At 36.3% G+C, this 17,087-nt stretch overlaps 2 long non-coding RNA genes across 2 annotated transcripts; both read left to right on the top strand.

Annotated features, from left to right (window-relative positions):
- Positions 1-2,847: 2,847 nt before the first annotated feature.
- LOC134821907 (uncharacterized) lies at positions 2,848-13,207 on the top strand. The gene is made up of 3 exons (XR_010161080.1): positions 2,848-2,934; positions 5,736-5,841; positions 11,942-13,207. It is a non-coding gene; the product is annotated as an uncharacterized LOC134821907 (long non-coding RNA).
- Positions 13,208-13,479: 272 nt separating this feature from the next.
- LOC134822122 (uncharacterized) lies at positions 13,480-14,386 on the top strand. Its single transcript, XR_010161131.1, has 2 exons — positions 13,480-13,580; positions 13,747-14,386. It is a non-coding gene; the product is annotated as an uncharacterized LOC134822122 (long non-coding RNA).
- The last annotated feature ends 2,701 nt before the right edge of the window (positions 14,387-17,087 follow it).

Raw genomic sequence — 17,087 nt, 5'->3', positions numbered from 1 at the left:
CCTAGATGGTTCTGATAAGAATAAGACCTCTTCAGGGAAACACATTATTTAGTTCTTGATGTTAAATAATTTAATTACTTTCAGTATATTTAATTCTAGTTCCTGGTTTCTAATAATGTAATTTTATTCCCCTTAATGCAAATGGTTCTAATTTGATTAAGACCTCTTCAGGGAAACATATTATTTAGTTCTTGATGTTAAATAATTTAATTACTTTCAGTATATTTAATTCTAGTTCCTGGTTTCCAATGATTTAATTCCCCAAGATGGTTCTAATTTGATTAAGACCTCTTCAGGGAAACACATTATTTAGTTCTTGATGTCAAATAATTTAATTAATTTCAGTATATTTAGTTTTAGTTCCTGGTTTCCAATAATTTAATTTAATCTAATTTAATTCCCCTAGATGGTTCTGATTAGAATAAGACCTCTTCAGGGAAACACATTATTTAGTTCTTGATGTTAAATAATTTAATTACTTTCAGCATATTTAATTCTAGTTCCTGGTTTCCAATAATGTAATTTAATTCCCCTTAATGCAAATGGTTCTAATTTGATTAAGACCTCTTCAGGGAAACACATTATTTAGTTCTTGATGTTAAATAATTTAATTACTTTCAGTATATTTAATTCTAGTTCCTGGTTTCCAATAATGTAATTTAATTCCCCTTAATGCAAATGGTTCTAATTTGATTAAGACCTCTTCAGGGAAACACATTATTTAGTTCTTGATGTTAAATAATTTAATTACTTTCAGTATATTTAATTCTAGTTCCTGGTTTCCAATAATTTAATTTAATCTAATTTAATTCCCCTAGATGGTTCTGATAAGAATAAGACCTCTTCAGGGAAACACATTATTTAGTTCTTGATGTTAAATAATTTAATTACTTTCAGTATATTTAATTCTAGTTCCTGGTTTCTAATAATGTAATTTTATTCCCCTTAATGCAAATGGTTCTAATTTGATTAAGACCTCTTCAGGGAAACATATTATTTAGTTCTTGATGTTAAATAATTTAATTACTTTCAGTATATTTAATTCTAGTTCCTGGTTTCCAATGATTTAATTCCCCAAGATGGTTCTAATTTGATTAAGACCTCTTCAGGGAAACACATTATTTAGTTCTTGATGTCAAATAATTTAATTAATTTCAGTATATTTAGTTTTAGTTCCTGGTTTCCAATAATTTAATTTAATCTAATTTAATTCCCCTAGATGGTTCTGATTAGAATAAGACCTCTTCAGGGAAACACATTATTTAGTTCTTGATGTTAAATAATTTAATTACTTTCAGCATATTTAATTCTAGTTCCTGGTTTCCAATAATGTAATTTAATTCCCCTTAGTGCAAATGGTTCTAATTTGATTAAGACCTCTTCAGGGAAACATATTATTTAGTTCTTGATGTTAAATAATTTAATTACTTTCAGTATATTTAATTCTAGTTCCTAGTTTCCAATAATTTATTTAATCTAATTTAATTCCCCAAGGTGGTTCTAATTTGATTAAGACCTCTTCAGGGAAACACATTATTTAGTTCTTGATGTTAAATAATTTGATTACTTTCAGTATATTTAATTCTAGTTCCTGGTTTCCAATAATTCTAGATCCTGGTTTCCAATAATTTAATTTAATTCCCCAAGATGGTTCTAATTTGATTAAGACCTCTTCAGGGAAACACATTATTTAGTTCTTGATGTTAAATAATTTAATTACTTTCAGTATATTTAATTATAGTTCCTGGTTTCAAATAATTTAATTTAATCTTATTTAATTCCCCTAGATGGTTCTGATAAGAATAAGACCTCTTCAGGGAAACACATTATTTAGTTCTTGATGTTAAATAATTTAATTACTTTCAGTATATTTAATTCTAGTTCCTGGTTTCCAATAATGTAATTTAATTCCCCTTAATGCAAATGGTTCTAATTTGATTAAGACCTCTTCAGGGAAACATATTATTTAGTTCTTGATGTTAAATAATTTAATTACTTTCAGTATATTTAATTCTAGTTCCTGGTTTCCAATGATTTAATTCCCCAAGATGGTTCTAATTTGATTAAGACCTCTTCAGGGAAACACATTATTTAGTTCTTGATGTCAAATAATTTAATTAATTTCACTGGTATATTTAGTTTTAGTTTCTGGTTTCCAATAATTTAATTTAATCTCATTTAATTCCCCTAGATGGTTCTGATTAGAATAAGACCTCTTCAGGGAAACACATTATTTAGTTCTTGATGTTAAATAATTTAATTACTTTCAGTATATTTAATTCTAGTTCCTGGTTTCCAATAATTCTAGTTCCTGGTTTCCAATAATTTAATTTAATCTAATTTAATTCCCCAAGATGGTTCTAATTTGATTAAGACCTCTTCAGGGAAACACATTATTTAGTTCTTGATGTTAAATAATTTAATTACTTTCAGTCTATTTAATTCTAGTTCCTGGTTTCCAATAATTTAATTTAATCTAATTTAATTCCCCTAGATGGTTCTGATAAGAATAAGACCTCTTCAGGGAAACACATTATTTAGTTCTTGATGTTAAATAATTTGATTACTTTCAGTATATTTAATTCTAGTTCCTGGTTTCCAATAATTCTAGATCCTGGTTTCCAATAATTTAATTTAATTCCCCAAGATGGTTCTAATTTGATTAAGACCTCTTCAGGGAAACACATTATTTAACTTTCTTGATGTCAAATAATTTAATTAATTTCAGTATATTTAATTCTAGTTCCTGGTTTCCAATAATTTAATTTAATTCCCCTTGATAGTTCTTAATTGATTTAGACTCCTTCAGGGAAACACAGTATTTAGTTCACGATAAAAAATAAAAATAAAATTATAACCTTTATTTCGCAGATTCATGTAATGTACACAACAGAAGTTAACACGTTTCTTTGAAGACATTGCTGCTACTATCAGGTAAGCAGCCAAAGTTTATTGCTATATAATATTGCCAAGTTTCGTCCAAATTTTATCTAATAAACTGCTTGGCTAATTTCAACCCGACCCTGTGTGACCACACCCATATTTCACATTTTTATTAGATGCGTATGCTGTATATGAGAAATTTCTCTCTAAGCTCCTGAAGTGCTTAGAGTTCGAGTTTACTGTTGGGCTTAAAATGACCGCAATGCCCTTGTTTATTACTATCATGATGGTCATAGAGACCCAAAATGTTAATTTTTGGGAAAAATCCAGATAAAACGATTTTCACTGAGGCTCGAGTAACAATCTACTCTACACTAGAAGCTAAGATAAATCGAATAAATAATATATTATATGCAGTTCGATGCCTACAACTTTTCTAAACACATGGTCCTTTGTAAGGCGATTCTGGATCAGAATTGATAAGGTCCACCATTTCTATCAGTTATTCGAACCCTGACCCAAAAATCAGATCGTCACCCGATAAAATAATCAGCCAATCAGTAATCTCATCGGAGGCTATTCGCTAGCATACAATAATGGGCCTTATTAGGCGGTACTTAGCATGTTGGCAAATGACTATCTGATCAATTTGAGTGAACACTGAATACTGATGATACGTAGTAACTTTTTTTTAACCGAAGAAATTCGCGTTATAGAGTTTTGATTGCAGCCTATAAGCAGTCTCTAACCATTCAGGCTATTGATTGAGTGAAAATGTCACTTATTAATTGCTGGATTACGTATCTGCAAGATCTTAAAATAAAGGATCATTATATCTAAGTCAAATAAACTAAGTCAAAATAACTAAGTTATAATATTTTTAGGACATATATTTTTATTTAAATAGATTTATATAGATATAATTAATTATCATTAATTGTATATTATATAGATACAGGTATCATAACTAAGTTGAAATAAAAGGGTCATAACTAAGTTAAATTGTGAATTTTGGGAAAGCACTTCACTTATCAAACCAAATGTGTCTGGAAACTTAGGAGTCAGTCCCCAGCTGATAGCGTTCTACCTTTAAATGGTGAAGATAGTGAAGAAGAGGGAGTGGTGATACCTAAGAGTAACTTGCAAAAATAATATCGCAACGCCGATAGCATATAAGCATATAACACGTAACCAGATCAGGATTCTAAATCACAAGGCTTCCACAAAGGTAGTAAATATATATAATATTATCAATGCAGCCTCGTGTGTGGAACTTTATATCGCACGTGCGATATATTATATAATGTCCCTCGAGGATTTAAGAAAATTTACGAGACAATCATGTTGCTTTTGGTTTAAGATGCAGAACAGGGCAAAATTACTGACTATATAACATAAATATAATAGAGTAACCCACAAAAAACCGGCCGCTATCAAACAATGTTTGAGCTCATTGTTTCATGTACATATTTTAATGTAAACGATCAAAATATATATTCACTTGCCGCATGAGTGTGAGTTTGTCAACTGTAAGCATCTACGACTTAAGTTACCAGGAGAGTTTGAAACGGAGAAACGTGAGAGTAGAACGTAAAATTCGCAAAAACATTATTTTACTGGCGGTGTCAAAACAGGGCAGGTTTATATTCGGTACACAATATATTAAAAAGTGCAAACCTGGCTTTAATTATACAGGGGGGGGGAAGTCAGTACCCATACGTTGGCCTTAATAGCTCAGTCACTGAGTGCCCGATTAAAATAACCACCACTGGTTCGAGGAATTTGTCAAATTGTTCATTTTTTCAAATGAATGTTCATTTTCGCATTTATTTGATATTTTGGATCGTCGGATCGAGCCAAATTTCATTGAATGGTATTTGGCTATTTTTATTACGTTTGTATTGAAGAAATTAGAGTTGTAGCTTCTCAGATGACCGAGATATGAAGCATAACGAGTTTGTTTATTACGTGTGATCAGGTGATTGGGTTGAGGCTATATCCGTATTACGGAAATTGTGCAGAGATCCCAATTACGGTGTCATAATTGGGAAGTCAAATAAAATTTGGCTCGATCCGACTATCTTAACTATGAAATAAATGCGAATCAAGCTACATATCATCAGCTTAGTATAATTATATCGGGCACAAAAATAAGGTCTAAACTCAAATGAACGTGTCCAATCTTAAACAATAATCTCAAAGTGTGAAAGTGTGTGTCTGTCTGTGTATATGTCTGTCTGTCTGTGCGCATGTAATTTCCAAACGGCTTAATCAAGAAAACGGTCAGAGATACGGACTAGTTTTTTTGGTATAGTTTCGACAAAACTCTGACGAACCCAAATGAATGAGGTTTTTCAAATTGGTCGGTGGTAAGTGGTTTAATTGATAGTTTTGTACCACAAATGTGACATAAAATGGCTCTCTTTTTCTCACTCCACGCTCTCTCTTATTACTGCATATTATGTAATATGTAGCGTTGGTACATGAATCGTAATTAAAACGATTTAAATAAAAATGAAAAGCGGTTCAAGACGGGGTTGATGACTGATGAGGTGTAATAGTCGTGGTACAGGAGTACAGGGTATACGGACCTTATGATCATGGAATGTGGTGCCTAATAATGACTTAATTATCCACGAGAAAGAACTGATTTTGCGATTATGTTATCTATACTATTGGATACGTGAGGGCACTCCGAATAGAATTGCTCACCTAATGCGGGTTTCAACTCAGCGGGTAAATACTCATACCCTTTTTAACTGGGGCAGCTGTGAAGGCCGGGTTCATATAGTAACTGAAGCAAATAAATGTAACTGTCGGAAGACTTATTTAACCTGATGATCATTTTTCAGGTTGATTACCATGGACGATTTGGTAAAGTCTTTACTTTCCTGCAACAATCTCAGCGAAGGAGACCTGATAGCAAAGGGAACATGCTCTCTTTGCAGGATTGAAATCGTGAGTGAGTCATTGAACATTCACGTTAAAAATCACATTAAAAAACGAAGAAGTGTAAATGGAATAGTCCTTAATGCTTGTAGACTAGGCACCCAAAAATGTTGCATTGACAATACTCGACCTAACAGCTATCATTACCATTGTCCGTTTTGTTTCTATTCTAACAAAACATTTAATCGGTTGGAGAGCCATATCGGACGGTGTCAACGTTCCAATTCTGCTTCAACTAATGTTCATCAGAAAGATCAAGATGTCCCCATTGATGTAGGTGGATCAACTTCAGCCGGTCCTTCCACTGATGCAGATGGATCTGCTTTTACTAACGTTCATCCTGACGAAGATGTCCCCACTGATGTTGATGGATCCAATGTAACTGGTCCCCTCACTGATGCAAATAATATCACACCTGGAGTAACGAAAAATAATCTAGTTGAGGTTTCACAAACTACTGAATGTTCAATTTGTCTGAAAAAGTTTAAGTCAGGTTACATTTCACGTCACATTGCGACCGTGCATGCACTTCATGTAAGGGCGAGTATGCTTGTCGATGCTAGGAACAAAGTGTTCATGGTGCGAAAAGGGCAGAGTGGTTCTGGTGTTCCACTGCATGTTATGCACAGCACTCTGTCAGGAGATTACAAGGCTGTCTGTCATGAACGTTCCTGCCGTGATGCTCGAAATGTGGCCCATAACAACGCACGAGTATCTCACATGTGTGAGCACCTCCGCTCCACTGAAGGAGCTGCACTTCCGTCCAAAGAACCATTTGACGTAAATTTGTTGGATGGTATGAATTACAGTAAGGCACTCAAAGAGAGAATATCTGAAAGATGGAGCAAGGCTGCAAACGATAATCAAGCACCCCTAGTTGTTCTATTTGAGGACAAAACATTAAATAAACCACCTAATTATCTGTATTTTTCTGTTTATGAGCCAAGTGACCACTCCAGTTATTCCGTTTTTAAACGGGTTGTCATAACATTTAATGTCGGGCACAAGTCGTTTACCTGTCTTTGCCCTGGTCGTGGGTCTTGTGACCACATTATGATAAGTAAAATGTATCTGAAACAGATTGATGCAGACCTCTTAGTGTTGTCAGAAGACCTTGCTCCATGTCCAGAGGATAACAGGCCGGAGGAGCTTGAAGAAAGAAACAGGGTTACGTTTCTGGTGGAGTACATTTTGAAGGAAAAATCAGTGCCTGTTAAGATAGAACACAAAGACATTGCTCTCAAAGAGACCTTGCCTGAGGAGTTTATGCCAGGTGAGGTGGACTGTCCCTCATGCTGTGGTAGTCTTACAGTTAGGAAGCTGAACAGGGAGTGTAAGATAATCAGCACCACTTCCTGCTCATTGACAAGGCCAATATACACAAAGGAGTGTAAAATGTGTCTAGTCTCACCTTCCAACATTTGGATTACAAAACAGGATGGATCAACCGAGACAACTGCCATGTCTGCAGTGTAAGGCTGTTGGAGGCAATCCTCAGTCGACAGTTGTCTCACACCTCACTCATGGATGTTCTTAGCGCATTGGTGAGAGATTTTAATGTGGTATATAACCATGATGTTATGTACGATTTGATGGGTTTTTATTTATCACTCAAAAAAATCCCATTCCACATGATATGTGGTATTTGTGGTATAACGCCCAAACTGCTGTGTTTTGATGCAACACGTAAAGTGAACTTCAAAATTCAGACAGAATACCGACCCCGTAGTTCAGCAGACCCTACTTTCAAGAATTGCAAGGAGTTTTATCACCAAGTCCGCAAAGGCGATGTTGTTAGTACTCTTACAAAGAACTCAGGACTCCAGGAGGAAATGTCACTGCAAGCGAGTGGAGACTGGCTGCCTCTTCTTGGCGAAAGAACGGTAGTGTCAGGTAACCAGCCCCAAAGCACTCGGAGGAAGCCGTCTTATGGTGTTGCTAAAACGCCATTTAGCATCAATCATGACGTGCTGGAAGACATGAAGACCGGAGGGAACAGCAAAGTCACCTTGAGGAAACTGTGCAAAGAACGTGGTGTTAAGCCACTTCCTAACAACAGAAGTGAGCTTATCGAGGCTATCGTGGAAGCCAATGTTCCCTACGACGAATTTGCCACCAAGTATTTCAAATTAGGTGGTAAATCAGGTGGTGTTGCACGTGGCTTCTGTACGCATGGGGTAGTGTATGTCATGAAGATTCTAGTCGGTCCAGAGGGAGCATCTGACTACTGCCAAATGCTCACGTCATTTGAGAATGCTCCCAATGTCATCATTATCGACTTTGGACCGCAGGTGGCTAGACACATCTGCATCAATATCGTTGAACCGGGCTTTTTAACCCCGTACGGAGGAAAAATCCTGCCTCAGACAGAATCCAACGTTGAGAAGGTTCTCAACGGTGAAATAATAAGTATCCCCGGTTTATTGGAGGAAGAAATGGATGATAAATATATCCTAATCGACCCATTTCATAGACCGAATCACAGGGGTGCTGACGCTGTTCTGCATGACCCATATGCAGTCCAGGAGCTGAAAGCCTTGAAACAGAACCTGGAAATTCAGGAACAGCGGAATTCCTTGACGAAGAAATTTGCCCACTTTCTCAATTCGATGTCAAAAGACAGATTTGTAAAGTATCTAATGTACTTTACCTCTATAGAGAATATGGACATAAATGAAAAGAATAGAAGGAGTATGCAAAAAGCTTTAAGAACTAATCTTAAAATATGTTTAGACACACAAAAATTTGTCGATGAGGAAAGCCTTAGAAGTACGTGCCTATCCGCCACGAAGAAAGCTGAAAAGGAACGTGGTGAGAGGAAACGGAAGCGGGATGAGCATGGTTATGATGAGGAGGAGCAGAAGGAACGTGGTGAGAGGAAGCAGGAGCAAGAAGAGCATGGTGATGATGGGGAGGAGCAGAAGGAACGTGGTGAGAGGAAGCAGGAGCAAGAAGAGCATGGTGATGATGGGGAGGAGCAGAAGGAACGTGGTGAGAGGAAGCAGGAGCAAGAAGAGCATGGTGATGATGGGGAGGAGCAGAAGGAACGTGGTGAGAGGAAGCAGGAGCAAGAAGAGCATGGTGATGATGGGGAGGAGCAGAAGGAACGTGGTGAGAGGAAGCAGGAGCAAGAAGAGCATGGTGATGATGGGGAGGAGCAGAAGGAACGTGGTGAGAGGAAGCAGGAGCAAGAAGAGCAGGGTGGTGATGATGAGGAGCGGAAAGAACGTGGTGAGTGGAAGCAGGAGCAAGAAGGGCATGGTGATGATGGGGAGGAGCAGAAGGAACGTGGTGAGAGGAAGCAGGAGCAAGAAGGGCATGGTGATGATGGGGAGGAGCAGAAGGAACGTGGTGAGAGGAAGCAGGAGCAAGAAGAGCATGGTGATGATGGGGAGGAGCAGAAGGAACGTGGTGAGAGGCAGCAGGAGCAAGAAGAGCATGGTGGTGATGATGAGGAGCAGAAGGAACGTGGTGAGAGGAAGCAGGAGCAAGAAGAGCATGGTGGTGATGGGGAGGAGCAGAAGGAACGTGGTGAGAGGAAACGGACGCGGGATGAGTATGGTGATGATGGGGAGGAGCAGAAGGGACGTGGTGAGAGGAAACGGAAGCGGGATGAGTATGGTGATGATGGGGAGGAGCAGAAGGGACGTGGCGAGAGGAAACGGAAGCGGGATGAGCATGGTTATGATGAGGAGGAGCAGAAGGAACGTGTTGAGAGGAAGCAGGAGCAAGAAGAGCATGGTGATGATGGGGAGGAGCAGAAGGAACGTGGTGAGAGGAAGCAGGAGCAAGAAGAGCATGGTGATGATGGGGAGGAGCAGAAGGAACGTGGTGAGAGGAAGCAGGAGCAAGAAGAGCATGGTGGTGATGATGAGGAGCAGAAGGAACGTGGTGAGAGGAAGCAGGAGCAAGAAGAGCATGGTGGTGATGATGAGGAGCAGAAGGAACGTGGTGAGAGGAAGCAGGAGCAAGAAGAGCATGATGATGAGAAGAAGCGGAAGCAATGTGACGAAGATGATGATGAGGAGGGCTGGAAGGAATGTGGTAAAGAGAAGCGGGAGCGGGAGGAACATCGTAATACCAAGGCCAGGGATAAGGATGACGAGTGGATGAAAGTTGTAAGGCTACAGAATCCAGCATCCAGCAATTTCTGTTGGCTTAATTCCATAGCTTACATGCTATCCTCTGTAGGATTACATCTCGTGATTGCTGAAAATTTGGTCTGTCAGCAATATCCAGATCACTTTTTAGGACAAGCAAAATCATTCTTCCGAATGATGTGTTCCCAAAAGTATGATAAACGTCTACAATTCTTATTTGCTCAGGCATGTCTTGAAAGACTGAGGGAAAGAAAGCTGAAACACGAAAAGCGGGAATATGTTCCAGGCAAACCGCAAGATGTCCTGGAGGTTATGGGTGACTTAATTTTCCCATTGCTAGATCAAGTTTGTGTAAAATTTGACCGGTCAATCGAAATTTATCAAGCAGAGGACGAGAAAAGTCTCTTTAACAAACTGACTTTCTTATGTGAGAGCGTAAGCATGAAAGACTTTGTGTTCGTCTCTCCGATAAGAACTGTAAAGAGCAGTGGTATGGATGACGCTCCCTTCAGTGGTATAAAAGAGGTGATATCAATCACCTCGCGATTAGCTTCCTCTGATATCGAATTTACAGAAAGTCAATACAGAATCATCAGCTGTATTTCTTATTGTGGTCATGTTGCTCTGGGTCACTATGTGACATTCACATTTGACAGTGGCAAGTACATCATGTTCGATGGCGGAACGAGGAAACCAGTGTCCAGGAACGTGTTTATGCGGAATGTACAGAAGACTAGTCAACTTATCCTCTATAAACTTGTGTATAAGGATACTGTTAAGAAACCGAAAAGGAGGAAAAGAAAGCATCCAGCACCTGCCACAACCGCTCCTCTTATTGACCTGGATAAGTTGCCTGAGGTACGGGGTGGATCTCGTGTGTGGCTAACAGCTGATTCAAGCTCTGGAAGGTTAGAAATGTACCAGTCAGAATCTCGGATAATACAGAACCCAAAATCTGAGCTGAATGGTACGATAATCAACAGTTTTTCCTTTATGTTGGCAAACCTCTACAGATCTAGGCGGAAACTTCCAATTAGTAATCAAGACACCATGATTAAGGAAAAGTGGTGTATGCCACCTCTAGAGGGGACTTTCTTCCAGATCGTCAACATGAACGGCAATCATTGGGTGCTGTTTACAAACATGCATCAAAAAGACCCTGATTGTGTGCTTGCCTACGACTCTTTTTACGGTCGTGGAAAGGCCGATTCAACAGATTTTGCCGAAATCGGTGCATACGATCAGTCCCTTGTATCAGCTGCCAAACAGTTGAAACCAATGGCTAGGACTCTAAGGATTGTGACAACAGAACAGCAGAAAGACATTGTAAACTGTGGTGTGCATGCCCTGTTCAATGCCTGGTGTTTAATTACATCAAAAATGACCAATGTCGAAAACATCAACTTTGTTAGAGCTCAGATAAGATCGTCGTTCCTTGATAACAAGGTACAAAATCTTCAATCCGCAGGTGCACAAACAATTGGGTTCGATAACATTCCAACGTTGAAGTATATCAGCATTTGATAGTTTATCGCTAACAGCATAATTACGGTATGTGTAGATTACTGTACCGACTTATACTTCAGTATCGGCGAGAAGCTTAATAATGACCATTTTGATCTGCATTGGATAAAAGGAAAATATTTGCATTCAAAATATTACTACTGTCTCACAAGTTCTTGCTTAGATTGAAGCCAACTTATTTGCAAGACACTTATTGTTTCATGTAGTTTGGTGAACCTAGCTTCTCTGTGGTGCCTGCAAAGATCTCCAATCCTCTGCCTGCAGTAACCATCTCATCAGCTCAATCCACGGAATCTTTTCAATCTTAAATCTTATTGTCTCTACACGAACTTGAGAAAATTTATCGATAACCTATTTGAGTCATATTTGGTGTGATATCTTTAAATATTTGGATTCATATTATGCATAAGGAAATTTAAAAATTTGTAATTCTTATGAAAATGTGAAATACCCTTTATAAATAGTTCACGAACACAATTTTTCAGCGGACAATCTAGTTCAGCAGAGAGTTGGAAAGTAACATCCTCAACCTACGGTATATTAGAAATAACAACTGTTTATTGTCGACTTAAACTTGAATTCTGGTTACTGCACCCAATTACTTATGTAATTTATGACGTTATGGCATGGAAAATTCATTCCTTTGATATCTGTAAGCATTGCATGCGCATGTGAGCATTAAGTTCAGCAGACACAGTTTTTGATTTTTTCTTTCGACGGGCTGCACGACAACGGGGGACCCCTGATTATTAGGGGTCAGATCATATGATGTATAATTAGTGATGTGACGTATAATTAGTGATGTGACGTATGATTAGTAATGCGATCCACTCTGAACTTCAAAAATTGTACCGTGAGAAGTGTAAAGGTGTATTAAGGATTTGTGTTTGGGGAAGGTTGGTTGTTTTAGTAACGTCTATAATAATCACAGAAATTAATAATTTACTAATTTACTATTAACAACAAAATTTCAAAATTGTGAAAAAATGGTTTTCGACACGAAATAACTTAAATGTAAGACCTAACAAGCATTTCCAAACCGATTTCACTTAATTTGCTCTTTTGTAAAATATAAAATTATTATTTCAAATTTGAACACGAGTCTTGAAACACCGTGTATTGATCATTTGTTTATTCGGGGTAAACACCGTAGAAATAAACTTGTAATTGCTGTTAATTGATAGTTTTTATTAGCTGTTTTTAGAAATTTCTTTTAGAAATTAGCTCATGAAAGCGAGTAGTTTATTATAATAATTTTTATGAACAGCCCATAATAAATTGTTATTGTTGTTAGTTTATAATTTTAAAAAGCTGATGTTTTAAGGCATTTTTGTTTTTTAGTTTAGCTTACGAAAGCGAGTTGTTTATTTATTTTATACTATGGCTATTTTCATTAACGGCATAAAATAAATTGATAATTTTTGGAAGCTGCAAATTGACAGACTATTAGAACTGCTAATCCGAATAGAAGCATCGCTTTAGAAGTGAGCTTATGATAGCAAATACGTTATTGTTGATTATTGTAATGTATCGACTATTGAGGTAATCTGCCTATTTAAAGCACCAATTTTATAGGTCTTACAATGTATAAGACGTGAGCTCTTGATGTATTTTCACAATTCACATTTATTGTAAAAAGCGGCTTATAATGCAGTGTTGAAGCTGTCATCATTTAAAAACTTATCGGTATGTAAATCTTTTACTTTTGTACAATTTCATACATTAATACAACTTTTTTAATCATTTTATCATGTTCGAAGTCTCATTTATTGGAATTACTATAATTATTTATTACTGCCATGATACTTCTTGAGCAAAATTCATAATTTGGCACCTCAATCGAATATAATATTATGTCAATTGATATTTAAAACTTTCGGCTATTCTGACATTCTGAAAATTATAACATTTTATGTGTAGTATCTAATAGAATACAGATGATTATATAAAATGCACATATTTGCTTATCTAATGTGACATAGCAATCTTTCAAGATATTCAAACCTAATTTTATCCTAGAATGTCATTGCACTAACAGGTTTTAGTTTTATGGATAGTATCAGCGACTGTAGTCGGTAAACTGCAGCACAGAGGACACGAAAACGCCCTTTCCAGTTTGAATATGTAAGTTGCAATCTTTATTATATTGTTATCAATGTCATTTTATACGGTGTAGTGATGATATTTAATATAAAAAAACATAAAGATCAGCTAATATGCTATTAGATTAGTCGATAATTCGGAGAGTACTTTCTATTTTCTAATTCAATTAATTTAATTTAAATCTCAGGCATTGAATAATCATATGATGTACTATCCTAACTCTGGTGAACAACATGGAAAAACCAATCTACGAGATATAGATGTTCTATAAAGTTATTGATTCTTGAACCTTATTTAGCCCTCAAAAAACCAACTATCAATCAGTCGAAGTGTTTTCAAGAGGAATTTATAATATAGTCAGTCGTTTCCAGTGAAAGAAGTGTTATGTACGTCGTAAGTATTCGGTTTCCCTAAACGACACTTTTTACCGCATCAAAAGATATCAATCACAACCAAAGGTATAAATAGTAATAATCTTGAGCGTAAATGTGAGCTAATCATGACGTTTTATAAAGCATGACACCTTTGATAAAGTAACACCATTATTCTAACGTATATTTTACCTTACTTCCGACGTTAATTATAGAAAATCTAAAGCTTTAATCAAAATTCTAAGAATGCTATATCCTATTCCTATCCCTTTTTAAACCTTGCTGAAAATGGCGAGGTTTTGACTCCATTTGTGAGCTGAAATTGGTGTTACCAGAGGGTCAGTTTTTGGTCGATTTTCAATGTTTTTTCTTCCCCGTTGCCGGGCGAATTTTGTCAAGTTTAAAATATAATGTAAATGTGTTTTTGTTAAAACTAAATTTGAAATTTTTAATATATATCTTACTATATATGTATAAATCGACACGATATAGATATCTGGTATATAGATATATATGTATCCGTACCATTTTACTGACATTATGGCATTAATTAACGAGAACTGTTAATCACGTTAGGGGCCATCTACGTCCGGCAAATAGGGAGGGGGGGGGGGTGGTTTTGGAATTTCGGGCAAATCCGGACAGGGGGAGGGGGTGGTTTCTGAAAATCTGTAAGTCCGGAAATATTGGCAGAATTGACGAAAAAGTCCCATTCACTATTTGACACTAATTACTCAATGAACTTGAGTTGGTTTTATCTGTACTTTTAAAATTAGCTGGAAATACGGACGTCCGGGGGATTGGGTGTGGTTTTGTAAATTCGGACACACCCGGACAGGGGGAGGGGGTGGTCTAAAAAGTCTGCAATTATGGCGGACGCCCTAAGTAGATGTCCCCTTTATATTACAAGCAAACGAGCATGTATACCATTTGAAATGTGAAGAGATTCAACGAGAACTGTTAATCAAAAGTGAGGTAATCTCAATAATGTACCAGTTTATAGATTGGAATGACTTCATTGATTGAGAATGACAAACAACGTTTCTCTAAATGGACTACGTGATTTTGATATTTTAAATCTATATTATAAGGATCAATTTTTGGCAATCATTTTATGTCCTTGATCCAGGAACCAGTTATGAGATGGAACGCGCGAGTACATTCTCTGCAAATTTAATTTGCGCGCACGTCTATGGCGGCCGAGATGGCTCACCTAAATTTTCACTGAAAATTTGTAATTTAAAAATTAATTATACAATTAATCACAAAATAAAAACGATTTTAAATTTGATTTCTAAAATTATTTTAAAATTTAAATAAAAAACGATTTTCATATTGAAATTAAAAACAATTCTCATTTTGAAAACGGTTTTGATTTCGATTTTGATTTTGATTTTGATTTAAATTTTGATTTTGATTTCAATTTTGATTTTCATTTTGAAAACGATATCGATTTTGACTTTAAAAACGATATCGATTTTGATTTTAAAAACGATATTGGTTTTGATTTTAAAAACGATATTGATTTTGATTTTGAAAACGATATTGATTTTGATTTTGAGAACGGTATTGATTTTGATTTTGAAAACGTTTTTGATTTTGAAAACGGTTTTGATTTTGAAAACGATTTTTATTTTGCAAACGATTTGCACGTACGTTTATATAGGTGAGCCATCTCGGCCACGCGCAAAAAAAACCATTTTCAAATTTGAAAATGAAAATGATTTTGTTTTGCGCGTGGCCGAGATGGCTCACCTATATGTACGTACGTGCTGCGCCACGTTAATGATTTTAAAACGTATGCGCGTTCCATATTGACCGCTTTTACATATTCTGCATCAGAAATTGCCATATAACACGTGGGAATATGGCTATAAATATATTTTGCACTATAGATTTTGGAAAGTGCTTATTAACCCGATAAACTCAGTGAATGTCCTTGCTGAACGGTCTGTGAAACAAGGAACTGAAACTGAGGGGTCCCGTGCAGTGCACTATAATAGTGCAAATTACATTTATAAATGGCAAATTCCTTATATGTTTAATGTTGCGGTCACGAGTCATCTCTGCTACCTATTTACCGTGCCTCCCGATTTATCATACGCAGTGGTTTTTTACCGCATGAAATTCACATTAGACCATGCATGCATCTCCCTTTCTCCGACAAGCACGGCTAATCGGGAGATAACTATAACACTAGTTACCATCAGCCATACTCTATGATCCCAATAAATTTCATGAGCGTTATCGTTCATTCACTACCCGAATAAACGGTACATCAGCGCAATATATATATATTTTTTTAAATATATTCTATTTAATTTGACCAATTTTACTTTTGATATAACAGCACCTTTAAACTTAGATTAGAATGAACAACACCTTCATTATTAGGACAAAATAAATCATAAATAGTATTTAACAGAATATCAAAACAAACACACTTCTCCGTGCATTTTGGGTGCGCTGCAGACTATATGTCAAAAATAACATAATTGGTACGATTTGGGAGCAACACGGCTCTAGGCAACTCTGTTCAAAACCGACATTACGGCACGTATTGACCTCACTTCAGGTCTCATTATACCTCTGTGTAAGGCCAATACGTGCCGTAATGTCGGTTTTGATCCAGTTTTAACAGAGCTGCCTAGAGCCGCGATGCTCCATAATTGTACCAATTATGTATCTAACTCACGCTTGGCCCTCCATGAACATTACACATATATTTCAAAATCCAACCCTGCTAAAAGGAATTTAGTTTGCGTTATATATTAAAAGTGGATTGATTTTTTAGGAGTACCAATTTTAAATTAATTAATAGTAGATTTAATAACACACTCAAAGGTTAAAGATAACCAAATCACAATTTAGATCGGTGATTTGAACGTAGAGTACCATTTAAATTACTTAAATTAAAATGAATACTTAAAATAGTCAAATAGTTCCACAGCCGCTTGCTGATTATTACAAAACTGGTTTCTCGAAATCTTTTTAAAAAACACTGTTTGCAAAGTGCTACTACTGTCTTCGACTTCTGACGTCGGTTCGCACCAGGGTATAATGGCGTCTTAAATCTGCTATCTCAAGATCCTGAAAACATTAACCATACGTAATTATATTGAAACTATATTTTTTATAATTGACCTGGACCACAGAT

Source organism: Bolinopsis microptera, chromosome 10 (genome assembly GCF_026151205.1).
Source record: "Bolinopsis microptera isolate Bmic1 chromosome 10, MBARI_Bmic_1.0, whole genome shotgun sequence".
In the NCBI taxonomy this organism is placed as follows: Eukaryota; Metazoa; Ctenophora; class Tentaculata; order Lobata; family Bolinopsidae; genus Bolinopsis; species Bolinopsis microptera.
Note: the sequence above shows the minus strand (reverse complement) of the source record. Positions and strands in the feature narration are given on the sequence as shown.